This window comes from the organism of the source record quoted next, unplaced genomic scaffold (genome assembly GCF_019419815.1).
Source record: "Pyrus x bretschneideri cultivar Hongxiangsu unplaced genomic scaffold, Pyrus_bretschneideri_v1 Contig23, whole genome shotgun sequence".
Taxonomy (NCBI): Eukaryota; Viridiplantae; Streptophyta; class Magnoliopsida; order Rosales; family Rosaceae; genus Pyrus; species Pyrus x bretschneideri.
The window spans coordinates 3,525,806-3,553,702 of NW_025999535.1; the positions used below are offsets into that span (position 1 = coordinate 3,525,806).

At 38.3% G+C, this 27,897-nt stretch overlaps 1 long non-coding RNA gene and 2 pseudogenes across 1 annotated transcript; 1 reads left to right on the plus strand and 2 right to left on the minus strand.

Moving 5' to 3' along the window:
• Positions 1-236: 236 nt before the first annotated feature.
• Positions 237-11,858, minus strand: LOC108866902 (annotated as a pseudogene).
• A 7,662-nt stretch (positions 11,859-19,520) lies between these two features.
• On the minus strand, positions 19,521-23,079 carry LOC103926907 (annotated as a pseudogene).
• A 129-nt stretch (positions 23,080-23,208) lies between these two features.
• On the plus strand, positions 23,209-23,747 carry LOC125477924. The gene is made up of 2 exons (XR_007258784.1): positions 23,209-23,352; positions 23,480-23,747. It is a non-coding gene; the product is annotated as an uncharacterized LOC125477924 (long non-coding RNA).
• The last annotated feature ends 4,150 nt before the right edge of the window (positions 23,748-27,897 follow it).

Here is a 27,897-nt window from a genome sequence, read left to right on the forward strand (position 1 = left end):
GTCATGTAGTCTTTCATAACGTGCTATATAATTCTCCCTTCAAAATCTTTTTGTTTGAGCATATATTTGTAGAGAATGACTCTTTGTCATGCCATCGCGCTTGTATACCCAATCTCTCAGCCATCTGCGGGTCTTGAATGACATAATATTTCTTCATACACAAGACTAGGGACATTCAATAGATAGATAAATTCCCCAATCACGCACCCTTAATAGAATGACATTTACAAGTGCCATTAGTATTAATTTTTACATATAGAAAACATAAAAAAATATACATATTCTTGCTGTCTCTGGTATGAAAAGAAAACCGAATATATACAAGGAAAAGTACAATCTAGTCTCCTCTAAGCCTTCTTTTCATCATGGTCATACTCAGTGTAATCATCACATAGAGCCTATCTTGTACATTATCTAAGAATTGAAAGTAGGCATATCTCCATGTCTTCTTAACAATTAAAGAACCAAACACTCCCCAAAACCCTAAAATGAAACCCAGTGTGGTGAAAATATACAACCATGGAAATTGATGTCCATTGTCCACACCTTGGTTGTTCTTACTATCTGCATCAATGCCCTTAATTGGTAGACACTCATTGGGAAGTGGAGCACCACATAGTTTTGAATTCCCCTCAAATGCAGAAGCATTGAAACTCTGGAGTTGAGTGCTTGTTGGGATTGGTCCTTCGAGATTATTGTATGAGACATTTAAATATTTTAAGAAATTAAGGCTTGCCAATGACAACGAGATGTTTCCGGACAATTGATTCATGGAGAGGCTTAAATTCTCTAGATTTTTGAGGTTGGATATTTGTTCTGGAATGTTGCCGGAAAAGTTGTTGCCACTAAGATCCAAGTTGTGGACAAGGTGTATTTGGCTGATCTCAGTAGGTATTCTGCCATGAATGTGATTGAAAGATAGGGATATTGTTAGTGGCCAGTTGGAAAATCTTCGTGGGTAAACTAAGTTAGAAGTGGTGAAGAGAGGCAGGTCAACATAATCGTCTACTTGAGTTGTGGTCGATTCATATACCAACCTTGGTAGCCCACAAAGTTCTTTTGGAAATTCATCGGAAATTTGGCTGTCTTCCAAGGACAAGAATAAGAGTTTGGGAAGAGTCCCCAATGATCTAGGAATTGGCCCGGTAATTCTACTACCTACCACAATTAAGATCTCTACATTCTTGAGTTTTGAAAACCATAACGGCATTTGACCAGTGAACTCACAATAATAAAAAAGCAACATTCGAAGATTTTGGAACCCACCGAAACCAAGCATGCCTTCATCAGCTGGAATTTCCTCGCCATTGAACGAATATGAAAGGATGAGCGTTTGAAGACCTTTGCAATGCATTAATATCTTCATTGCCCCATTGATATTGGTGAAGCCACTTAGTGAGAGAAAGGACAAAGATTTCAATGAAAGAATTTCAGGTTGTATTTGTCTTTCTAGATTATTTGAAGCCAAATTAATAGCTTTTAAGGACTGGCATGAATAAAGGCATGTTGGAAATGTACCAGTAAAGTGGTTTAGAAATAGGTCAAGTTTACTGAGGTGACTAAGTTTCGAGAAATTGAGCATGGAGATATCTCCTTCCAAGTTGTTGGCTGCCATATGTATTTCTACAAGGTTCGTGCAATTCATCAATGATGGGGGCAAAGAACCTTCGAAATAGTTGTAATCAAGAGCCAAGTGTTTCAATTTGGAGAGCTTTCCAAAATGGGGAGAGAGCATGCCACTCAATTGGTTAAATGAGAGGTCAAGGATTGCAAGGTTGGTGAGGTTGAAAATTGTCTCACCTAGGGCTCCATTGAGTGAATTGGAAGGGAATGCAATTTCTTCGAGTTTGGTGGCATTGTAGATATTATTCGGAAGTAATCCTGACAGGTTATTATTACCAGCACGCAAAATTTGCAATTTTGAACATTCCCCGAGTCCAGGAGAAATCTTGCCACCAAATGCATTGAAGGAAAAATCCAACAACCTAATCAAGGGAGAAGAATGAAGACATATAGAGGATGGGATCAAACCTGAGAAGGTATTGTTGTTGACGTTGAAACTAGTTAAATTTCGAGCTTGTTAAAAGAATGATGATGGAATTGCACCATGGAACCGATTGCTTGACAAATCCAACGTCTGGATATTGTGGGATGGCAGAGAAAATGGTAGGTTTCCCGAAAGAAGATTAAAGCTCAAATCTAGGATCTCAAGAAATTTCAAAGACAAGAAGAATTCAATTTCGAGTGATCCAGAAAGTGAATTGTGAGAGAGATTCAAGTGGGTGAGGCGTGTTAGATTTCCAAGTGAGGACAATGAGGGAAAAATAGCTCCTTTGAGGCCTTTGGAGGATAAGAGCAAATGGGTGACCAAACCATCCTGATTACAAACGATGCCCTTCCAACAACAACAGTTAACCGAAGTCCAATTTAAAGGATGAGAAGATAGGATGGATGAGAAGGACAGAAGAGAGCCGCGCTCGTTTTGGTTGCATGCATGAACATTTGTAGAGATGATGTGAGAGAATAAGAGGATGAGAAGGAAGCCATGAGCCATTGGGTTAGAAACTAAGCTGCTCTAGCATAGATATGTTTCTTTACATTTGGAATTCTCAACGGTTTGGGTTATATAGAGCAACTAAATGCATACCTAATATGAAGTTCTTTTCTCTGTTCCTTTTAGCTTGAACACGCTAGCGGCAAACATCATTGCCATCTGAGAAATTGGCACACAACCATTACCCTACAGGTGTTCCAAAGCCCTCTAAACACTGGTTTTGAATTAAGGAGGGGCCACCTTGAAAAGGACCTGAGCTAATGTCAAAGTCTTGCCATAGAAGTGGAATAAATTATGCCTTTGTTTCTATGCGGTAATTGAGAAAAGAAAACGGATCATTGAATTTAGGGAAGCAGAAGAATATGAAGTGACACCGTACGCTGATTTTTTATCCGCGTGGTTTTCACTACTATCAACGTTTCATGTACGGCATGTCAAAACCTTAACCTTAAGTGACTCAGCTGACTACTTTAAATGTGTCTATCAAGCTGAAATGAAGCTGAATACCTCCAAGAACTCTCCCCACACCTTAAACCTTACACTCTAGACCCTAAGCATTACCCGCACGCATGAAAGCATGTTGAGAAAGACTATGACTCAGCATACTCGAAGTAGAAATTCAAAACTAGACTTTGTAGCTAAATTGGTATTTGAGATTAGCGTAACTTCTCAGTTTGATCCCTAATATTGAAAATTAACAGAAATGATCTCTAAATTTATCCATCATAAATCATTTTGGTCTTTACATTCCATGAAAAATTCGTCAACTATTATGTTAATGTGATCAAGTGACTGCCATGTGGGTCCCACAAATCCATCATCTTCAATTCTTGGTTTGGGAAGTGAACCCAGATCAAAATCTTCCACCAAAGAAAAAAAAAAAAAATTGATAGGGACAAACTCAGAATAATTGACAAAATTTTCACAGAATGATTTATGATGGACAAACTGAGCAACAAATTTTGTTGATTTTCATTGTTAGAACTTAGAACTTATAACCAAATTGAGAAGTTATGACAATATCAGATATCACTTTGGCAAAATTAGAGATCAAAAGCCTTAAAACTATAATATTTCAAATTTTAAAATATGAACACATAAGAAGAGAAATCTAAAGCATAAGAAAATCCTCCGAACACCTAGATTCATCTAATAGAGATTTTCCACTTGAAGATGACATCAGATTTGAAGGATGGGCTAGATGAAGACAACCACATCGAAAAGAACTAATGCCTTTCCTGTTAGGTAATTGAAAGAGAGAACAAATCATTGAATTTTGGGAAACGTATAGTTGAATTAGAATAGTTACGTAGAAACGTCAACAAAGTCGAAGTGTCTTATATAGAAAATGCTAAACATGACCTAAGTACGAAGAAATTTGAATTTGATGATACATATCCTCAATAATATTGATGAATTTGAATGCAAAAGTAAAAGTTAGAAATGGAATAGCTTGAATTGGGTGACTGATATCCCGAAGTTTCAGTTATAATTATCTTCAATTATTTTGATCGTGATGATGAGTGATATGAGAGAGAATTTATAAATTAATTTTTTTAATAAATAAAACAAAAATTTGACATGAAAATATGTGAATAGTAAAATGCTGACATGTACAAAGTCTGTGAACTTTTATAAAAAACTGAAATTCAACAAGTTTTCAGTCATAAAAAGTTGGTGATTAGGGACCGGAATCTAATTTCCCCATATTACTTTAGTGTAAAGTAGGAAAAAAAAATTACGCAGTCCATGTTGCAATTGTGCCATTGCCACTTCTTTTTCCAATTTTTTTGGGGCAGGGGGTTTGGTTTTTGCCCTTTGGCCATGTGTTTGTTTGCATAGTAGTTTAATTTTGTTGGTGGGAGGTCATTTAGTATTACGGTCTAATAGTATTCATTTTCACTTGTAAGTGAGAGGTCTTATGTTCGAATCTCGTGGATGGAAAATTCGATACCAAATTAGGTTGCTTATTGTATGGCTTAGCCAAACTCTTCCTCCCCTTAATGTCAAAATATCGATGTACTAAAAAAAAAAAATTGCTGGTGGGAGAAATCTGGTGTCAAATCAGCAAGAGTTCTAGGGTTTGTGAGGTCTCTGCATAGTTAATTTTCCTTACTTTGTTCGAATTCCAAGTCTTATTCTCTCTAATTTTCCTTGGCTGAGCTGAGATGTGCATTTTCTAGATTCATATAATTGAAAATGCAGTACGGAATCAAAACCCATAGCAGGGGGCATGTGATTTTTCTAGTATTGTCTAGTTTGAAAAGAAAAGCCCACTCACTAATACGTCATCGGGTCGTAACTAGGCGTGCCTTGCTACTCTATGAATTCGTCGGAGTAAGTCTCTCCTATTTAGAAAACCACTATATGGGTTTGTACAACAAGGGGTTACAATATTCCAAAAACCAAGCTTTTAGAAAAGAGTAATGTTTATTCATACTAGCATATGGGCACACAAAAAGTATGAGATTTTTTTTTTTTTTTTTTTTTTTTTTTTTTTTTTTTTTTTGAAATAGAAGGAGAGAGGAAGAGAGTGATAGAGAATGTGGGAGTGGGAATTTTTTTTTGTTTTCAAATTAGAGATATGTTAGGATTACATGTAGGTGAGGCTTTGAAAAAAAATAGCAAAATTTGGTTGTGTGAAATTACATTTCTTCCCATATTTCTTATTTATGTTATGTTTTAATTAGAGGGTTAAACTGGTAATTTCATAGGATTTTGGTTGACAATGAGTGTTTTATTAATTAGTAGAGATCATGTTTTTGGGAAAGGATTTCCTGAGGATCATGCGATCGTGATCGTTCATCGTACATTGTGCGATCAAAATCATTTCAAAATTTAAAATTTAAAATTAAATATAAATAGTATCTAACGAAAGCTGATCGCACGATGTACGATGAACAATCACGATTGCACGATCCCTAGAATTCCCAGCAAAATCATCCAGCGAGAATCATTTTCCATGTTTTTGTACCATATTTTCAACAAATTATTAGATGGTACTGTAGTACGTGGTACTCCCATTTAAAATAGAACACGTGTACCATTTGTTAACATTTGGATTTATTATTTGTTGAAGGGTAAATATCAGTTTATTACCCTCATGTTTCGTGGTTTTCAACATTTAGTACATCAAGTTTTTTTCGTCCCAGAGTCATACCTAAACTGTAAATTTTGGGATAGTTTCATACATCCGTTAGTCAAACTATTAAGTCTTCCGTTAACTGATGATGTGGCGCACATGTGAACAATGACTGGGCGTCACGTGTCATACATTCTATGATGAAACCTAGTGCGGTGAAAATATACAACCATGGAAAATCATGCTCCTTGTCCACACCTTGGTTGTTCTTGCTATCATCAATTCCCTTAATTGGAAGACACTCATTGGGAAGTGGAGAGCCACACAATCCTGAATTCCGCTCAAATGCAGAAGCATTGAAACTTTGAAGCTGAGTGCTTGTTGGGATTGGTTATTCGAGATTATTGTACGAAACATTAAAATATTTTAAGAAATTAAGGCTTGCCAATGACCACAGGATGTTTCCAAACAAATGATTCATGGAGAGGCTCAAATTCTCTAGATTTTTCAGGTTGGATATTTGTTTTGGAATGTTGCCAAAAAAGTAGTTTCCAGCAAGATCCAAGTTGTGGAGAAGGTGCATTTGGCCGATCTCAGTAGGTATTCTGCCATGAATGTGATTGAAAGATACGGATATTGTTGGTGGCCAGTTGGACAATCTTCGCGGGTAAGTTAAGCTTGCATCAGTATAGATAGGCAGGTCAATATAATCGTCTACTTGATTTGTGGTCGGTTCATGTACAAACTTTGGTAGTCCACAAAGTTCTTTTGGAAATTCATCGGAAATTTGGTTGTCTACCAAGAACAAGAATAAGAGTTTGGGAAGAGTCCCCAACGAAATAGGAATTAGCCCTGTAAGTCTACAACCTTCCAAAACCAAAATCTCTACATTCTTGAGTTTTGGCATTTGACCAGTGAACTCACAATAAAAGAAACACAACAATTGAAGATTTTGGAACCTACCGAAATCAACCATGCCTTCATCAACTGGCATTTCCTCGCCTTTGAATGAATATGAAATGATGAGTACTTGAAGTATTTTTGCAATGCATTAATATTTTCATTGCCCCAGTGATGTTGGTTAAGCCACCAAGTGAGAGAAAGGACAAAGATTTCAATGAAAGAATTTCGGGTTGGATTTGTCCCTCTGTATTATTATTTGCATCAAACGAATAACTTTTATGGATCGGCATGAATAAAGGCTTGTTGGAAATGTACCAGTAAACTGGTTTTGAACTAGGTCAAGTTTACTGAAATGACTAAGTTTCGAGAAATTGAGCACGGAGATATCTCCTTCCAAGTTGTTGGCTGTCATATGTATTTCTACAAGGTTCGTGCAATTCATCAACAATGACGGCAAACAACCTTTGAAAAGAGCTTTGACATCATATTAGACTTCAAAGATTTGTGTAGAGGTTCTTTTGAATGTAGGATTTTTGACCATTTGTGTGTCTTGGGTCTTTGTATTTATAGACTTCTCAAAGCTTGCCTTTGGATGAATTTTGCTTTGATTTGTGTCTTGATTCGTCCATGGGAGAATCTAGGCATGTTTTGTGTCTTAATTTCAGCCACCTTCCTTATATTGGGCGAAATTTATGGGCCTTGTTGCCTATTTGTGAGCAATCTTCAATTCTTGCTTGTTTTGTGAAAATGCTTTAGCTTTCTTTCCAGTTTTGGGACAATTTGAGCCCCTTGCCAATTTTAAGGAGAGATTCCTCGCTTTGCCGAGTTTTAGAAATGTTTTGAGCTTCCTTTGCTTGATTTTTGCCAAATGTCATTGATGACTTGTCGATTTGTGATGAGTCATATGCCACGTGGAGCTTTGTGATGCATCATTTGTATGCAATGAAAATTACATGTCTGCAAATGCCCCCACTTCAAGGCACGTTGTAAGCATGTGTTTGTCACATGTAGAAAACGTGTTTTGAAGTCCTGCAATGTGAATGATCTAACTCAAGGGTTGTTGACACTTGATCATGAATTAGTTTGCTTCTTCAAGGGCCGTAGAGGCGTATTTCTTAAACGAACCATTTCTTTAAGGGCCATTGAGGCGCATTTCTTGAATTGAAATGATGAATTTCATTAAGGGCCGTTGAGACGTATTTCTTGAATGAAATGTTTCTTCAAGGGCCGTTGAGGCGTATTTCTTGAATTGAAATGAGAATTGTCTTCAAGGGCCGTAAAGGCTTGATCTTGAGTGAAAATGAAACTTTTCTTCAAGGGCCGTAGAGGCTTGATCTTGAAAGAAATGAAATTTTTTTTCTTCAAGGGCTGTAGAGGTTTGATCTTGAAAGAAATGAAACTTTTCTTCAAGGGCCGTAAAGGCTTGATCTTGAAAGAAATGATTTTTTTTTTCTTCACGGGCCATAGATGCTTGATCTTGAAAGAAATGAATTTTTTTTTCTTCAAGGGCTGTAGATGCTTGATCTTGAAAGAAATGAAATTTTTTTCTTCAAGGGCCGTAGAGGCTTAATCTTGAAAGAAATGAAACTTTCTTCCTCAAGAGCCGTAGAGGTTTGATCTTGAACAAAGGATTGTAGAGGCTTGATCTTGAAAGCAAATGAAATTTGAAAATGGATAAATTGGTACATACTTATTGTGCGTATTTGATTTTCCATAATCTTTGACAAAATACATTTGGTGTATTTTGAGACTTGGATTTTTTTTTCTTGTGGTTGTGGGAAAAATGTTTTTCCTTCCTCAGGTAGGAACCTCCTTCAAATTTTGCAATGAGGGTGATTTCCTTCAAAGTGTTGGAAAGCTTTGATGATTTCCTTCAAGGTTTTGGAAAACTTTAATGCTTGTCCTTCAAGGTTTTGGGAAAGCTTTGACGCTTGTCCTTGGGTAAGTAGGATTTTCGTTTTTTTTCTTTCCCTTTTCTTTTCCACAGCAAGGAGGAAGTGTATTTTCCTTTCCCCTTTTGATTTCCACGGCAAGAAGGGAGTATGTTTCCCTTCCTTTTTGATTTCCATGGCAAGGAGGGGTATTTTTCCCTTCCTTTTTTGATTTCCAAGGCAAGGAAGGGTATTTTTCCCTTTGTTTTTGGAAAATTTATAGCCCTTTCCTTTGTTTTTTTTTTTTTTTTTTTGTTTCCTTTTCTTTTCTTTGCTGATTTTTGGTGCAAAAACAGCATGCTTTTATTTTTGGGAAACTTTGAAGATTTGTTCTTGGTTTGGGAAACATGTCATCTGAATTGAACGCCAAGTTTGAGGCTGATTTCTCTTCTGGAAAATTCTGTAAAAATATGGGAAACATGGCTTTATCTCTTTTCTTTTCAGGCATACATCGCACACCACTAGAAAAATCTAGAAAGCCTTCAACTCGTTTATTTTCCACAGCTGCGTAGTTCTGACGGGAAAACAACTTTTGAGGGAATAACTTTGAAAACTGGAACGTTTGGCTTTAGGGAAAATTATGAAATTTGGATACAATGATCATCAGCCTCTTAGCTTCCTTCTCCAATTGGCCTTGCATGAAAACTCCTCTAGAAAGTTGAATTATCACCAAAAAAGCTTTGCTTGCGCAGATTTGCTGAAACTTGCCATTTTTTGCTTGGAATTTGCTTTCTTTCTTTTGGTTGGAATGTGTTTCCTTGTTTGATTTTCCTTTTGCTATTTGGGGTATGTATTTCCCTTATAACATTAGGAAGCAATTGACCCCTATTTATAGGACAATTGGGTGTGTGTGTGTGTGTTTTTTTTTTTTTTCATAATTCACATCATTGCCGTGTGCTTGCTGCTATACTTTGCCGTGGGTTTTGCTGCTTGCTTGCCGTGGGTTTTACTTCTTGGAGTTTGTTGCAGTGCATCACTTTTACCATGCTGTGCAAAAGACTATAGCGATCTTATGTTGTGTAGTGCCTTTTGGTTACAGTTTTCCCTCAATGGTGACGTTGCGGTGCAGTGCAAGAAACTGATTGCGTAATCGTTGTGGGGTTGCGTAGCATTTTAGTTTTCTTTGCCACTGTAGCGTGCTTTAAAAGACCATCTTGTAGCTACCCTCTTTGCTGTGCTGCTTAAGCTTTGTGGCTGATTTCTTTTTGTCGTTGTGACTTTGTCATCGTCATCCTTCAACGCTCACGAGGTTTGTCTGGCATGTCTTTTGCTTTGGTGAAGCAATCCTTTTTTTTGTCATGTCGTCCCACCTTATTCTTATGTTGTCTTTTCAGTTTTTTTTTTTTTCACTTTTTTTCGTTGCAGCCATGGTATTTTTCAAGTGCTTTAAGAGCAATATCATCACTATTCTTGCGAAGGAAGGTGATTTGCAAGAGAGGGGAATGACGTTGAAACTTTGTGCGTCATTGACTAGCCCTAAGGCACTTGTTCTTCCTGTAACTTGATGCATATCAAGTCATGGTCTTCTGAAGTATCTTGGGAGGTGACAAATTTTGGTTGACCCTAATACGAAGAAGAAGGCGTGTACGTCGAGGATTCTTATCTTGAATCCTTTGCGCCATGTTTGTGACAATCCACCAGTTTTGTTTGAGCTTCTTAGCGATCGCATCCATAGTGGAGCTATAACTTGGAATAACACCTTGTCAACTACTGGAGAAGCCGTCTTTGCTGAGTTTTACTAGGAGTGGCTGAAGATGTCTTGAGCTGATCCAAAAATGTGCTTACTAACGTGGACCTTTATCACACCGTATACGCATCTTTTTTTAGTTATGATCGTCATCTTCCATCATTTGTGCATTTTTTGAGCATTGATGTTTAGCGACCAACACACTTCACACGGCTTAAGGAGAGATGTCGATTTCTCTTTGGAATTTCTGCAAGATAGGAGGCTTGCCGATCCATGGTAAGTTTTATGATGAGGTTGTTCCTAGTGTGGAGGAATTTTCTCATTACAATAGCCGAGGATTGCCTACGAGTTGCCTCTATTTGTTTTGGGTGTATCACAAGCTTTACCAAGAGGCTCAGGGTAGGTCAAGAATGAAGATATCTTTATGGATCCGATTTTGGTATTGGGATGCCATGAAGTACAAGAAGCCTTCAAAGAAAAGTGGCCGAATTCTTCATTTAAAGAAATAAAGTATTCACATTTTGAATTTTCTCTTTATTCTTCAAAGTGTTTGTGTTTTTTTTGTTGGTGATGTGACTTGTACTTGAAGTTTTGAAGTTTCAAGTTGCCTATGTACCCTCGGTTGAGGAGGGATCAAGTCATGATGTAGTTCAAATTGTTTTTTGTTGGTTTTGACAGTTTTGATGGTGATTTTGATTTTGTTATACATAGTTTATGTTCTTGTGGGCTAGGAGTGTTTGGTGCCGTGTTGCAGTTTTAGCTCGTGCAGGCGAGGAGCTTTGTGCTGTGTGCAGTTTAGGCTCGTGCAGGCGAGGAGTTTTGAGTGTCGTCTTTTAAGCTTTTGTGAACAAGAAGCATTGGGTGTCACTTTTTAAGCTCGTGCGAACAAGGAGCATTGTTGCCGTGTGTAGTTTAGGCTCGTGCAGGCAAAGAGCTTTGTGTGTCGCCTTTTAAACTTGTACGAACAAGGAGTGTTCAATGTCGCCTTTTAAGCTCGTGTGAACAAAGAGCATTGTGCCGTGCATTTTAGGCTTATGCAGGCGAAGAGCTTTGTGCTATGTGCAATTTAGGCTTATGCATGCGAGGAACATTGGGCCGTGTGCAGTTTAGGCTCATGCAGGTGAGGAGCTTTATGTTGTGTGCAGTTTAGGCTCATGTAGGCGAGGAACATTGAGTGTCACCTTTTAAGCTCGTGCGAACAAGGAGCATTGTGCCTTGTGCATTTTAGGTTTATGCAGGCGATGAGCTTTGTGTCGTGTGTAGTTTAGGCTCGTGCAGGAGATGAGCTTTGTGCTGTGTGCATTTTAGGCTCATGCAGGCGAGGAACATTGGGTGTTTGGTTTACGGGTAGTAACGCTTCAAGAATCTGCCATTGATGTGGCCGATCTTTAAGCTGTCTTCCACCATGATTATGTAGGTGCCGTTGGTATAGACCTCTTGTATTACGTAAGGTCCATCCCACTTTGACGTGAACTTGCTTTTTGTTTTGTGAGCTGTGATAATAGGCCTTCATAATGCCAATACAAGATCTCCAGTCTGGAAAGACCTTAGGTAGACCTTCTTGTTGGATACCTTGGATAGCCATGCTTGGTAGCATTCCAAGTGTTGTTGAGCTTCGAGCCTTCTTTCGTCAAGTGCTTCCAACTTTTGAAGTCGTAGCTTTACATTTTCCTCTTCAGTCAAGCCTTCTTGTATAGCCATCCTTAGTGAAGGGATTTGACTTTTGAGCAGCAGAACAACTTCTACGTCATATACGAGAGAATAAGGCGTAGCTTGGGTAGGAGTCCTATGTGTTGTCCAATATGCACAAAGCACTTCGCTTATTCTTTCATGTCAGTCTCTCTTTGTTCGGCCGACCACCTTCTTCAAGCGGTTGCACATCGTTTTGTTGAATGTTTCCGCACGACCGTTGGTCGGAGCATGATACATAGAAGACTTGTGCTGCTTGAATTTTTTTTTCTCGCAAAGCTTGTCCATGAGTTGGTTGGAGAACTGTTTTCCGTTGTCAGTGATGATGTAGCGAGGCACACCATATCAGTAGATGATATGCTCCTTGATGAAACGGACAATAGTTTCCTTCTTGACTTCCCTTAAGGGTACAACTTTAACCCATTTGGAGAAGTAGTCTGTTGCAGCTAGGGTGTAAGCTTCTGTTACAAATGATTTTGGTGTGTTTGGTCATACAACGTCCAATCCCCATGCATCAAACTGCCATGAAGCAACTGTAGGTGGTGTAATAGCTTAGGTAGGTTGATGTATGAAGTTGGCGTGGAATTGGTAGGCTTGGCACCTTTTGGTGTGTTCCAGGTAGTCATTGACCATGCTCGATTAGTAATAACCTATTCTCTTGAGTTGGAAGTGTAGTTTAGGTCCAGACTAATGCACTCCACATACGCCTAAATGTGCTTCTTCCATGGCTTGATTGGCTTATTCCTCACCTAGGTATCTCAGAAGTACTCCTTCAAAAGAGCGTCAGTAAAATGTTCATTTGTAGTAAAGGAAGTGAGGTGCTTATAGGCATGTTTCAGAACGGTGTCTAGGATCGTCTAGACTCTTTCCATGTTCCAAGTAGTCGATCACTGGTTGTCTCCACTCTTCAATGTCAACTGGAAGTACTGAGATGATGTTTGTGTTATCTAGTAGCATTTTAGTGACAAACAGGATCACCCATCTTTGGCAAACTGGCACGTCTGCAGATTAGTCTTCTCCTAGTGCCATACTTGAGGCTAGGTTAGCAAGAGCATCCACCATTTGATTTTCTTTTCTTAGCACATGTTCTAGCGTCACGACCTCAAACTTTTGTAGCAGTTGAGTTGCTAGCCGGAAGTATGGGACGAGATCGTCTTTCCTCAATTTATATTTAGTCAAGAGTTTATTGATTATGAGCTTGGAGTCGCCATACATTTCTAGCGTTATGATTTCCATGTTGATTGTCATTTGGAGTTCAATAATTAGTGCTTGGTACTCAGGGACGTTGTTGGAGCACAACTCGCTTAATCAGAAGGAATAGGGTAGTACTTGTTTTTATGGTGACATGAATACTACTCCTTCGCCCCGCTCAATCTGCTCGTACGAATCTGTCAAAGAACATTGTCCATGTCGGGAAGATGTCGATGTAGAACACCTCCTCGTTAGGCAAGTCATCTGAGATTTTCCAATTGGCTGGGATTGGATGGTCGGCAAGGAAATCTGGTAGGGCTTGTCCCTTGATGGCTTTAGCTAGGACATAGATGATCTCATATTGATTGAGAAGCAAAGCCTATTTAGCTAGTCACCCTGTCAGAATGGGTTTGGACATAACGTACTTGACTGGGCCAGCTTTAGCAACCAAGTGAATGGTATAAGCATAGATGTAGTGTCTTAGCTTTTGGACAACGAAGACTAGGACAAGGCATATATTCTCGATTGGTGAGTAGTTGAGCTCGGTACCAGTGAGAGTTGTACTTAGGTAGTAGAGTGCTCTTTCCTTTTAGTCTTCATTTTCTTGTGCCAAGAGTGCTCCAATGGATCCCTCTTGTGCAGTAATGTATAGGATGAGTGACTTTTCAGGCACGGGTGCTCCTAAGACAGGTGGGCTGATTATTGTACGAGATACTGAAGGATTTTAAAAAAATTAAGGCTTCCCAATGACAACGAGATCTTTCCAGACAAATGATTCATGGAGAAGTGTAAAGTCTTTAGATTTTTTAGGTTGGATATTTGTTCAGGAATGTTGCCAGAAAAGTAGTTGCCACTAAGTTCCAAGTTGTGGACAAGGTATATTTGGCCGATCTCAGTAGGTATTCTACCATGAATATAATTGAGGGATAGGTTTATCGTTGGTGGAATGCTGGACAATCTTTGCGGGTAAATTAGGTTTACAAGGGTAAAGATTGGCAGGTCAATATAATCGTCTACTTGAGTTGTGGTCGGTTCATGTACCAACCTTGGTAGTCCACAAAGTTCTTTTGGAAATTCACCGAAAATTTGGTTGTCTGCCAAGCTCAAGTAAAAGAGCTTGGGAAGAGTCCCCAAAGATCTAGGAATTGGACCTGTAATTCTACTACCTTTCAAAATCAACATCTCTAGATTCTTGAGTTTTAATAACCATAAAGGCATTTGACCAGTGAATTCACAATAAAAAAAAGTCAACATTCGAAGATTTTGGAACCCACCGAAATCAAGCATGCCTTCATCAGCTGGCATTTCCTCGCCTTTGAACGAATACGAAAGGAAAAGTGTTTGAAGACTTTTGCAATGCATTAATATCTTCATTGCCCCAGTGATATTGGTTAAGCCACTCAGTGAGAGAAAGAACAAAGACTTCAATGAAAGAATTTCAGGTTGTATTTGTCCCCTTAGATTATTTGCAGTCAAACGAATAGCTTTGAGGGATTGGCATGAATAAAGGCTTGTTGGAAATGTACCAGTAAAGTGGTTTCAAAGTAGGTCAAGTTTACTGGGGTGACTAAGTTTCGAGAAATTAAGCGTGGAGATATCTCCTCCCAAGTTGTTGGCTGCCATATGTATTTCTACAATGTTTGTGCAATTCATCAACGATGGGGGCAAAGAACCTTTGAAATGGTTGTAATCAAGAGCCAAGAGTTTCAATTTAGAGAGCTTTCCAAAATGGAGAGGGAGTACTCCACTCAACTGATTAAAGGAGATGTCAAGGATTACGAGGTTGGTGAGGTTGAAAATTTTCTCACTTATGGCTCCATGGAGTGAATTGGAAGGGATTGCAATTTCTTTGAGTTTGGTGGCATTGTAGATATCTTTGGGGAGTAGCCCTGAGAGGATGTTGTTACCAGCACGAAAAATTTGTAGTTTTGAACACCCCCCGAGTCCAAGAGAAATGCTACCATTGAATGCATTAAGGGAAAAATCCAACAGCCTAATCAAGGGAGAAGAATGAAGACATATAGAGTATGGGATCAAACCTAAGAAGCTATTGTTGTGGACGTTGAAACTAGTTAAATTCCGAGCTTGTTGAAAGAATGATGATGGAATTGCACCATGGAAGCGATTGCTTGACAAATCCAATGTCTGGATATTGTGGCATGGTAGAGAAAAAGATAGCTTTCCAGAAAGAAGATTAAAGCTTAAATCAAGGATCTCAAGACGATTCAAAGACAAGAAGAATTCAGTTTCAAGTGATCCAGAAAGTGAATTGTGAGAGAGATTCAAGTGGGTGAGGTGTGTGAGATTTCCTAGTGACGATGATGAGGGGAAAATTGCTCCTTTGAGACCTTTGGAGGATAAGAGCAAATGGGTGACCAAACCATCCTGATTACAAGTGATGCCATTCCAACAACAACAGTTAACTGAAGTCCACTTTAAGGGGGGAGAAGATAGGGTGGAGGTGAAGGACAGAAGAGAGGCGCGCTCAGTTTGGTTGCATGCATGAACATTTGGAGAGATGATGTGACAGAATAAGAGAATGAGAAGAAAGCCATCAGCCATTGGGTTAGAAAGTAAGTTGGTCTCGCATAGATATGTTTCTTTACATTCGGAATCCTCAAAGGTATATATAGAGCAACTAATTGCATGCATAATCCGAAGTTCTTTTCTTTCTTCCTTTTTTTAGCCTGCAAACGATGAATCATTAAAGCTCGAAAACGCTAGCGGCAAACATCACAGCAATCTGAAATATTGGCAAACAACCATAACCGTACAAATATTCTGAATTAAGGAGGGGCCACCATGAAGGGACCAGAACTTATCCCTTTGTTTCTACGGGGTACTTGGAAAACCAAACGGGGCATTTAATTTAGAGGAGCAGAAGAATACGAAATGACACCGAACGCGGTTTTCATACATACTTGTTGGTTAGTATTATCAAATTTTCGTATTTGGCGTGCCAAAACTTGAATTGACTCAACTAAATAGAAGTTATCTAGTTTCTGTCTAAGTGAGTCGTCACCTAAGTAGTGTAGACAAGTGCCTTGGTAGATCTAGGCGCCGTTTCTTATTTTTAGACGCCTCAGAATTAATCGTGTCAGTGGCTAGCCACCTAGGACCTAGGCGGGCTATGGCAGCCCTAAGCAAGGCCTTTTAACATAGCACTTCAAAGTCTACGACGGGCCATGTTTAGCAAATTAGTTGAAGACAACAACATTCAAAAGCACTAATGCCTTTCTTGTTACGTAATTAAAAAAAACATAAGAAAATCCTAAAACTAACTAGATTATACTTCGGACTATGAGTTAACTCCCTCTTCAGTCCCTTTTGATATGAAAAGAAAAAGAAGCTATACTTAGTAAGGGGATATAAACATTACCCCTCATACAAAAAAAAAGGGACATAAACCTTACTCTTCCTTAAAAAGAAAAAAAAATAGGAACATACACCTTACCCCTTTTAAAAAAGAAAATACAAAAAAAAAAGAGCAAATATAAGCCAAAACACTCTAAAATAAAACTTAAAAAAAGAACTGGTATCAGAAATATACATATCTTTGCACTCTTCATTATGAAAAGAAAACCGAAGATGTACGATAAAAAGTACAATCTAGTATCCTCTAAAGAAAACCGAAGATGTACGATAAAAAGTACAATCTAGTATCCTCTAAGCCTTCTATTCATCATGGTCTTAAACACTGTAATCTTGACATGAAGCCTATCTTGTACATTGTCTAAGAATTTAAAACTGCACATCTCCATGTCTTCTTAACAATTAAGAACCACACACTCCCCCAAAATCCAACGATGAAACCTAGTGTGGAGAAAATATACAACCATGGAAATTGATGCTCACTGTCCACACCTTTGTTGTTCTTACTATTTGCATCAATACCTTTAGTTGGTAGACACTCATTCAGAAGTGGAGGGCCACACAATTTTGAATTCCCTTGAAACGCAGAAGCACTGAAAGTTTGGAGATGAGTGCTTGTTGGGATTGGTCCTTCGAGATTATTGTATGAGACATTGAAGGATTTTAAAAAATTAAGGCTTCCCAATGACAACGGGATGTTTCCAGACAAATGATTCATGGAGAGGTGCAAAGTCTCTAGATTTTTTAGATTGGATATTTGTTCTGGAATGTTGCCAGAAAAGTAGTTGCCACTAAGTTCCAAGTTGTGGACAAGGTATATTTGGCCGATCTCAGTAGGTATTCTACCATGAATATAATTGAGGGATAGATTTATCGTTGGTGGAAGGCTGGACAATCTTTGCGGGTACATTAGGTTAAGGGTAAAGATTGGCAGGTCAATATAATCATCTACTTGAGTTGTGGTCGGTTCATGTACCAACCTTGGTAGTCCACAAAGTTCTTTTGGAAATTCACCGAAATTTGGTTGTCTGCCAAGCTCAAGTAAAAGAGCTTGGGAAGAGTCCCCAAAGATCTAGGAATTGGACCTGTAATTCTACTACCTTTCAAAATCAACACCTCTAGATTCTTGAGTTTTGATAACCATAAAGGCATTTGACCAGTGAATTCACAATAAAAAAAGTCAACATTCGAAGACTTTGGAACCCACCGAAATCAAGTATGCCTTCATCAGCTGGCATTTCCTCGCCTTTGAACGAATATGAAAGGAAGAGTGTTTGAAGACTTTTGCAATGGATTAATATCTTCATTGCTCCAGTGATGTTGGTTAAGCCACTCAGTGAAAGAAAGGACAAAGACTTCAATGAAAGAATTTCAGGTTGTATTTGTCCCCTTAGATTATTTGCAGTCAAACGAATAGCTTTTAGAGATTGGCATGAATAAAGGCTTGTTGGGAATGTACCAGTAAAGTGGTTTCGAAGTAGGTCAAGTTTACTGAGGTGACTAAGTTTCGAGAAATTAAGCATGGAGATATCTCCTCCCAAGTTGTTGGCTGCCATATGTATTTCTACAATGTTTGTGCAATTCATCAACGATGGAGGCAAAGAACCTTCGAAATTGTTGTAATCAAGAGCCAAGAGTTTCAATTTAGAGAGCTTTCCAAAATGGAGAGGGAGTACTCCACTCAACTGATTAAAGGAGATGTCAAGGATTACAAGGTTGGTGAGGTTGAAAATTTTCTCACTTATGGCTCCATGGAGTGAATTGGAAGGGATTGCAATTTCTTTGAGTTTGGTGGCATTGTAGATATCTTTGGGGAGTAGCCCTGAGAGGATGTTGTTACCAGCACGAAAAATTTGTAGTTTTGAACACCTCCCAAGTCCAAGAGAAATGCTACCATTGAATGCATTGAGGGAAAAATCCAACAGCCTAATCAAGGGAGAAGAATGAAGACATATAGAGGATGGGATCAAACCTGAGAAGCTATTGTTGTGGACGTTGAAACTAGTTAAATTCCGAGCTTGTTGAAAGAATGATGATGGAATTGCACCATGGAAGCGATTGCTTGACAAATCCAATGTCTGGATATTGTGGGATGGTAGAGAAAAAGGTAGCTTTCCAGAAAGAAGATTAAAGCTTAAATCAAGGATCTCAAGACGATTCAAAGACGAGAAGAATTCTATTTCAAGTGATCCAGAAAGTGAATTGTGAGAGAGATTTAAGTGGGCGAGGTGTGTGAGATTTCCTAGTGATGATGATGAGGGGAAAATAGCTCCTTTGAGACCTTTGGAGGATAAGAGCAAATGGGTGACCAAACCATCCTGATTACAAGTGATGCCATTCCAACAACAACAGTTAACTGAAGTCCACTTTAAGGGGGGAGAAGATAGGGTGGAGGTGAAGGATAGAAGAGAGGCGCGCTCAGTTTGGTTGCATGCATGAACATTTGTAGAGATGATGTGAGAGAATAAGAGGATGAGAAGAAAGCCATGAGCCATTGGGTTAGAAAGCAAGTTGGTCTAGCATGGATATGTTTCTTTACATTCGGAATTCTCAAAGGTATATATAGAGCAACTAATTGCGTGCATAATCCGAAGTTCTTTTGTCTTCTTCCTTTTTTCAGCCTGCAAACGATGAATCATTAAAGCTCGAAAACGATAGCGGTAAACATCACAGCAATCTGAAAAATTGGCAAACAACCATAACCGTACAAATATTCTGAATTAAGGAGGGGCCACCATGAAGGGACTAGAACTTATCCCTTTGTTTCTAGGGGGTAGTTGGAAAACCAAACGGGGCATTTAATTTAGAGGAGCAGAAGAATACGAAATGACACCGAACACGGTTTTCATACATACATGTTGGTTAGTATTATCAACATTTCGTATTTGGCGTGCCAAAACTTGAATTGACTCAACTAAATAGAAGTTATCTAGTTTCTATCTAAGTGAGTCGTCACCTAAGCAGTGTAGACAGGTGCCTAGACGAGTGCCTAGGTAGATCTAGGCGCCGTTTCTTATTTTTAGACGCCTCAGAATTAATCGTGTCAGTGGCCAGCCGCCTAGGACCTAGGCGGGCTATGGCGGCCCTAAGCAAGGCCTTTTAACATAGCACTTCAAAGTCTACGACGGGCCATGTTTAGCAAATTAGTTGAAGACAACAACATTCAAAAGCACTAATGCCGTTCTTGTTAGGTAATTAAAAAAAACATAAGAAAATCCTAAAACTAACCAGATTATACTTCGGTCTATGAGTTAACTCCCTCTTCAGTCTCTTTTGGTCCGAGCAACATCAACAATGTATTGATTCAAGTGCTGACCACATATTTTGGTAGAGAATGACCCTGTGACATGCCGTCGTGCTTCTATACCCCTTCTCTGAGCCATCCGTGGGTCTGTTATGAGTTTAGCCTTAGCCAAAGAGAACTCTCTTGGGTTACAGTCACACAGAAATCCTGTCTCACCATTCTTCACTGTCTCTACAGGGCCCCCACTGTTGCACGCAATGACAGGTTTATGAGCAACCATTGCCTCCAGAGGTACAATGCCAAAGTGCTCATCCGGCATATTTGAATATCTCATCAATTTCATTCTCCCCACAATATCTGATAAACGGAACAAAATAATGTAATTTTCCCCTTTGGCGCATAAAGGACGCATAGGCATTGGGAGAGAAGTGCATTTCTTTCGGCTGTCAAGCAAGAGGTGATGAAGTTAACTTGATTGGACACTCCTTCCGTTTCTGCTAGACTTCTGAGCACCTCTAAGTACTCAACATTTTCTCTCAAACGATTATCAAAGCCACCTAAAACATCGGACATGTATTATATTTATCATTCCCGTATGTGTTCATATGCAGATCTACCAATCAATTAAGGAATGATACATGGGTATATCAATGTTAAATTAAAGTCAACCAGTGCACCATTGGAGTAGAATTGATTCCTCTTGGTACATGACCCACATAAGGGTTGACACCAAACCCAAGAAACTTCTTCCAGGTCATTTCTTTGGACTTAATGGTCACTCTGTGTGTGTGTGTGTGTATATATATATTTTTTTTTTCACATATTTCATGCAAAACGAAGTGGAAATATCTTCACAAAGAACAAGGGAAAATTTGAACACCCCATACAGGGTTCTGATTCAGCTGTACGTCAAACAAGCTTATAAAACTGTTCATAAAGGGACATAAGATACTGTAAGATAACAGCACAATAGTTCATTGCTATTTCGACCACATACGTTTTTTTCTCTTCTCATAAATTACAATTCTAGGATTGGCTATGGGTCTAAGCCTTCCCTAAAAATTCTAGATATATGTTAGTGTTTCATAATTTACCAAGAAAAACACAAAAGAACATCTTTCCACATCCAGATGCAAATGTTAAATTGCAGGATCCGTAAAGCTCTCAACAGGCAAATTAAGAGGGAAAGCTTAATCACACAACCAGGGTGATTACTGCATGCTTCTACTTGGTTATTCATAGCCTAACTAACAGATAAACAGTCTTCAACAGCAACATAAGTAATGAAGGAACATGCATTTCCGTGTAGAATCGTTAAGATTAGTAGAGTACTCAGGGGAGATAATAAGTAGGAACTTGCCTGCAATTGTCAAGGAAGCTTCAGCCAGATCAGAACCTTGAAGCATATCCCCTTCGAGCGTATGAAGCAAAGCAAAAGCTGAGATTGCCAGGTCTATATTCTTTTTCCTCTCAAAACGATTGATAGACAGAAAATTTAGCCTGGAATGAGAAAACCAAAGCAGGAAAAAAAAAATAGTAACTACCCGATGAAATTCTGAGAAGAAAATCTTCAAAGTTATGGTTAGATGTAGAATTATAAAGGTAGTATAAATTAAAACCAATGGGCACCAGCAGATATACAAACATGTTCGTAACTTGTAAGAATTGGCTGGTTCATTAAACTGATTCACATTGACAGCTGGCTCAATCCCTCGTGCGTCAAGATGCTTAAATGTCTTCACAAACATAGATGCTGTGACTTTGCTGTTAACAAGAATCTTATCTGCCATTCCTGCAGCAGTATTTACCAAAAAGAAAAAGGAAATCTAGTAAGAAATAGTAGTATACTATATCCACAACAAAATAACACTGAAAAGATGCACAAGAAAAATTAGATGAATGTCATAAAGCCCAGATATGGAATCAGACCAGTTGTCATTTCTTCTATGAAGTCTATGGGTTTTCTATATATCCTCCTCAAAACAGTTGTGTGTTGACTGTTGAGACAGCAATAAATCCGGAAAATGACAATAAAACAAAACCAGAACAGAAGGATGCAATGCTTTAACAACTCTAATACCAGATGCTACCGGATAACAATTCATACGAAATAGGTGCAAATACCTTTGTTGCCTTCTTAAGCTTCAGCAGTGGGATGACAACAGAAACCTTATCTGTTAGTATTACATCAAACGATGGCCACATGACCAGCATGCAGAGAGCAACAAAAAGGCACCGTATATACGCACACCAAGCATGGAGTCGATAGAATGTATGTCGGGGTAGGAAGGCACCATATACAGTAACTGGAAAGATACCTGTGAAACCAAATGACAGTAAAACATCAAACTATGCAGTGATCTTGAATGACAGTTGATCAACACGAAACTGAGAAAAATAAAAAAACGAAAGAAAGGAAAGCATGTTCTATTTGTTCCAACTTCTATACATTCCCAAAGGGCCTAAAAAAAGTGAAACGTATAAACCACCTTCTAACCCAGGCCTAACATCCATCTATATACGTAGTACCCTATTTGATGAAACTCCTATTTACCATATTAGAATGTGAGCATTCAACCCAAAAACAACTTGCGACAGGTGGAGAGGCCCAAGATAATGAAAACATTTATGCAAGTCTTTCATTCCCCGACATGGGATTCACACCCTCAACAGGAATGTATGTATTTTTAATCATTTGTCTCGTCGATTACACACACCAGGACTTCCCGCTTTGAAATTATTTCTTCCTAAAACAATCCATACTATTTTCTGTACACAGAAACAAAAAAGTATTGTTTTCTTCTCGTATATGTAAACAGGGACATCATCTAAATCTTCCATTAAAACTCAAAAACAGAAATTACAATCTCCTTTCTGCAACTTCATTTATTTATTTAAGGTTTGTCTTCAGTATTCCGAACTACTGGAAGTCCGACTTTTTATCTATTAGATTGGCAAGTAAGAAAAATAGTTATTTCCTCAATTCAATCACAACCTTTCATTTCTCATACTACTGATACTTTGATGAAAAAAAATGATTTACTTGATCAAAGCATAAAATTGAAGTAGAGAAAGCCACACACACCAGAAACGGTCTCCTCAAAGCATCGATTTTTATCGTGGTGGGAAGTGAAAACGAGAAATTTATGGCCATGGGATGCAAGTTCGACAGCCGCGTCGACGATCAGTCTTTCAGCTCCACCTACCCATCACACTAACAACATAAAAAGCTCAATCCCATAAACTCCTTCACAATTTTCAAAAACAACAGAAGGAAAAGAGAAGAAGAAGAAGTTACCGATGCCCAAATCTGGATGAATGATTGCAACGTTCAACTTGGAGTCTCCTTTCTTCTCCGCCATTTTTTTCAGCTTCTCCCTTCTCCCCAATTCTCTGCAGAATTCTCGGTCTCAAAAGGTGAAACCTTTTCAAACATATTGGGCCGAAACGGGTCGGGTATGACCTAAACTGTGTGATTATAAAACTATTTGAAATGGGTTTTTGCATAAATATAGCACCCAAGTTTACAGTTTCGGGCCAAAGCAGTCGTCTTTCGCGGTTTCTCCCCTCTGAATATGATTCTCCCAAACAGAACAGATGAGAGAGTTTGTGACGAAGGAAGAAAAATGGGTGGAGAAGAAAGAGCGGACCCACCGGCCCCGAAGGTCCTCCGTCTCCTCTATTTCGTCGGCGCCGGATGTAAGTCATAATCTTTCAGATTTCACAATTTAATTTGGTTTCTAGAGAGAGAAAGTGTTCTTCTTCCTTTTTTAGAGAGAGAGTGTGTGTTGTAATTTGAAGTTTTGGCTGATTTTTTTGTGTGTAGTTATTTGCACCGTTGGAATCAGTAAGTAGCGCGAGATGCAGCGCAAGTCCATGGCTTTACAGCAACAGCAGCAGCTCCCCGAAAATGCTGCAAATGCCCTTGAGTGATGTCAGGTTTTTGTTTGAAATTCTTGCTGAATGTGTGAAACAGTAACAATTTGAGTGATTTGTTCTGAAATTTTGCATAAATATGAAATCTTGCTGTGTTTTGAGCCGGATTTTCGAATTTCGCCGCGGAATTTGGCAATCTGTCTCAGCTTTTAAGTTTATATGTGCTGCTCCTTGTGAACTCTAAATAGAATGATCGAACTTTAGTAGTTTGGTTGTTGAATTTCACGGCCGAATAATAAAAGAATTCGTATCCTTCGATGTATAAAATTATACCGAATATGAATAATTCTTGGCATAATGCAAGAGTCCTGGCGACCAAAAAACAAGTTGAGATTGGAGTCAGATAGGGATTGGGGATGAATTTTCGATTAGTATTCTTTTCAGCTTTCTTCTCTGTCAAATTTTCTGGAGTTTATTCTTTGATTCATGCAGTATGCAAACTTCCTCTGTGTATGCGTGTGTGTTTTGCGGGGATATTGTGATTGCAAAAGAGCTTTTGCTTGTTGTAACATACATGTCTATTGGACTGTTGAAAGATGAAGTTTTCGCCATTTGTTGCGTGAATAATGGTAGGGAATAGTTCAGGCAATCCCATAGAAATACCACAGCAATGCATGATTCTAGTTTTTCACAGTCGACGATCATACATTGCACTATATTAAAACGTTGGGTGGAGGCACAACTCGTAGTCTTGAAAAATTGGATTTTATGTTTGTGGACGTTTTATTTGTGAACATGTTTTGATGTTAGACGTTAAACCATCTTCGAGTATGTGAACAACGGGAATGCTATAAGACTATTAGTGAACTTAAAACCTAGTGATAGCACCAAAAGAGGCAATTTGTTAGTAATTTGTAGTGGCAGTGAACTTGGTAGTTCAATATTCTTATGTCATGGATTTTGCAGCACGCTTTTGAGCTTGCTCGTTTAACTGTTCTCGGATGATTATGCGCTAATCTTTTCAAGTTTAACTTCTAATTAAATGTACAGTGTACTATGAGGCCGTTACTCTACTAAGTTCTGCAAGCTTCACGTATCGAAGGCTACATGTAATGGTAGTTCTCTTCAAAACTTTCAGTGTATTTCTGCAGAAAACTGTCAAAATCGGTTCTGTTATAAGAGTGGAGTTCGTTAAAGACAGAAGGTCTGCAACTGCTTTGAGATAAAATAGTTTAGCCAATACTGATTGTTCAGATGTTGGAGAAGTTACCTACCAAACATGTTTTTGAGTTTTAAAAATTTAAATCAAAACATGAGTTTTTAAGAAACTAAATTTTTGGTGTCCAATTCTCAAATAAGATACCAAACGGCCCCTAAAATTCCTTTCAAGCCTTGGTTTTTCAAGGATATGACCTTTTTTATGGACAATAAGGATATGGCATGTTTGAATGTCTAAGGAAGTTGGATAATAAATTCAAGTTACACTCAAACTGATAAGAAAAACCATAAGAGCGTGTTTACATACGTGGAATCAAAATAAGCAAGAATCTTGTTACAAGGAAATCAACGTGAGAAAGAAATATAAAAGGCATTCTCATGTTTACTAACTATCAAGAATCAGAATAATAATAAAGTTGAATCTCAACAAAGTGTTTACGAACTATTAGGAATAGGTATAAAAATTAAATTGAATACTAAAACGTTTTTGGTAAAAATAAATTTTCCTTTTCATCACAAGAAAAAAGTGAAAGGACAGTTCTCGTATAAAATAGTTTGTGAAATGAGCTCAGACGATTGTCCATTTTTGGAACAAAAATGGACTTGAGCATGTGCAATTGGTGGCATCATAATGTTACACTTCCGGCGTATGACTGCATCAATCAGACAAAAAAACAAGTCAAACAAACAAACATACAAGATTGTTCCTCGCTCTCGGCGATGATCGATTTGTGCACTAGTATAGGTTTATTGTGTTCATTGTTCTTTTGACAAATTTATATTGGTGCACTTGTGCTTGCTGAATTGTTTGTAAAAATTCATGCTAGCATAATGTCTTGATTATTGGAGCTATATACCCAATTGACACATTTATACTTATTTATTATAATTCATGAAATATCGCTATCGTTTTTTGTCAAAAAAAAAAAAAAAAAAAAAAAAAAAACATACAAGATTGTGGGTCATTGGATTTCAAGTTAATTAAATGGGTAAATCTCAGTTTACTACCCTCATGTTTCGTGGTTTTTAACATTTAGTACATCAAATTTTTTTCGTCTTAGAGTCATACCTAAAGTGTTAATTTTGGAACAGTCTCATACATCCGTTAGTCAAACTGTTAAGTTTGCTATTAACTAATGACGTGGCGCTTATATGGACAATAACTGGACGCCACATGTTATTAAGGGACCGTGTGGATTTTTTTTAGAAGGGATTAAACTTTTCAAAATTTAAAAAAAAAACATCCGTCTTCCACCTCCCTCATCCCCCCGCACCCTCTCCCTCCCTTATCTTTTCTGCAACCTGCACCACCCTCCCTTCTCTCCTCCTTCCTCCCTTATCCCTCCATTCTCTCATCTGCACCAACCCACCATGTCGCGGTTCTCGATCTCGCCTTGCTGACCGGTTCTCGATCTCGCCGATCATGTCCACAAACACCACAGAAAATTTTCTGATGGGTTCTCTTCGTCGCCATTGACAATGTTGGATTTTCACTGCTTGCTTTACATTCTGATTCTTTGCATTCCCAAAGCCGCTGTGTTCGCCGTCATCGCCGCCACCGAATTTGACTTCGGCACCTTGACTCTGAGCAGCTTGAATCTCATTGGCGATGCCCACCTGAGCAATTGGAGTGTGCGGCTCACCCGCGACCTCGGCCGTTCCCAACTCCGGCGCCGGCCGCGTTTTATAATCCAAACCCATTCGCTTCTGCCAGCCTTCATCCCAGTCCCGACGAACTTCTCATAGTCCTCTTGGCTTCCATTCATTATCCATATAGGCGTCTCGTCATCAGTTAACGGCAGATTTAACAGTTTGATTAACGGATGTATGAGACTGTCTCAAAATTAACACTTTAAGTATGATTCTGGGATGAAAAAAAACTTGATGTACTAAATGTTGAAAACCACGAATCATAAGGGTAGTAAACTAAGATTTATCCAAATAAAATATTCATCATACTCATCATACGCACATTGACCTTTTGAAACACACAATTATGTTGGCAAGTTATTTTTCAAAGGAAAACTAATGAAAAAAACTTGAAAACTTTAAATTTTAACGATGAGGATAAAATAAAGGGTGTAGTGAATAATATCAGGATTGACTTTTTAATGTAAAACTGTGGTTTTTTTGTTAAAATAAACAGTACCAGATGTTTTTCGTTAAAGTTCTCATCTTTCAAAATGTTCTGCCCTTTCATGCAAACATTGAGCTTAAGTTTGGTGCAAGCGTGCAGCTACAACCTCAAACGCTCATGACTTCGTTGAATTTGAATTAAAACCAGTATAATTACCAAACTGTCTATATTCTAAAAAAATTTATTTATTTGCTAGGTCATAACAATTTCCACAACAACATATACTTATAAATTAATTTATTTGCTAGGTAATAACAATTTCCACAACAACATATACTTATAAATAATAGAAACTTTTGACCTTTTTATAATACAAACCATAATTTGTTTGCCCCTTTTTCACCTCTTTAAAACCTGATTTTTTTTTTCCTTAAAAAATACTTCTTCCGTTGCAATTTCGCTTTACAATTAAGCATTTCTCCAAACTGCTACGCAGACTTTAATTGCCCTACCTGTTATTGTTTTGGTCATCATCTCCAAATTGCTATAAATACACCCCAACTCTCAGAATGCAATTCTAACCTCCCACCAGGGAATCTAATTCCTCCAAAAGGAGAGTTGACTTCCATTTTTCATGTGGCCACACAGTCTTGATTTATCCACATCTTAATAAAAACAAGAATGATTCGTAATCAGAATTAAACACTTTATTTTCATTCCGATTACGGATGTATAAACACGTCATTAAAGTCTCGTTCAATACAAAACCATTAACCGCGAACTCTACTTAATTGTTACTGATCAACTATATAAAGATCCATTTACCGTAAGGGGTGCCAAAAGTAGGGCTACAGATTGGAGTTAAGTTGTAACAAGGTAACCGTACTTGAAAGTGAGGCTGCTTATTTAGTACCTTTTCGACTATGTGCTTAGGCGAGTACTTTGCAAATCTTAAGCGATTGAGGCTAAATGTGTGAGAAATTCAAATGGAACTAAAACTGGACTACACAAGATTATGAAGGGTAGTGATATCCACACCCATTTTCACTTCACACATCCCTCTTAATTTTCAG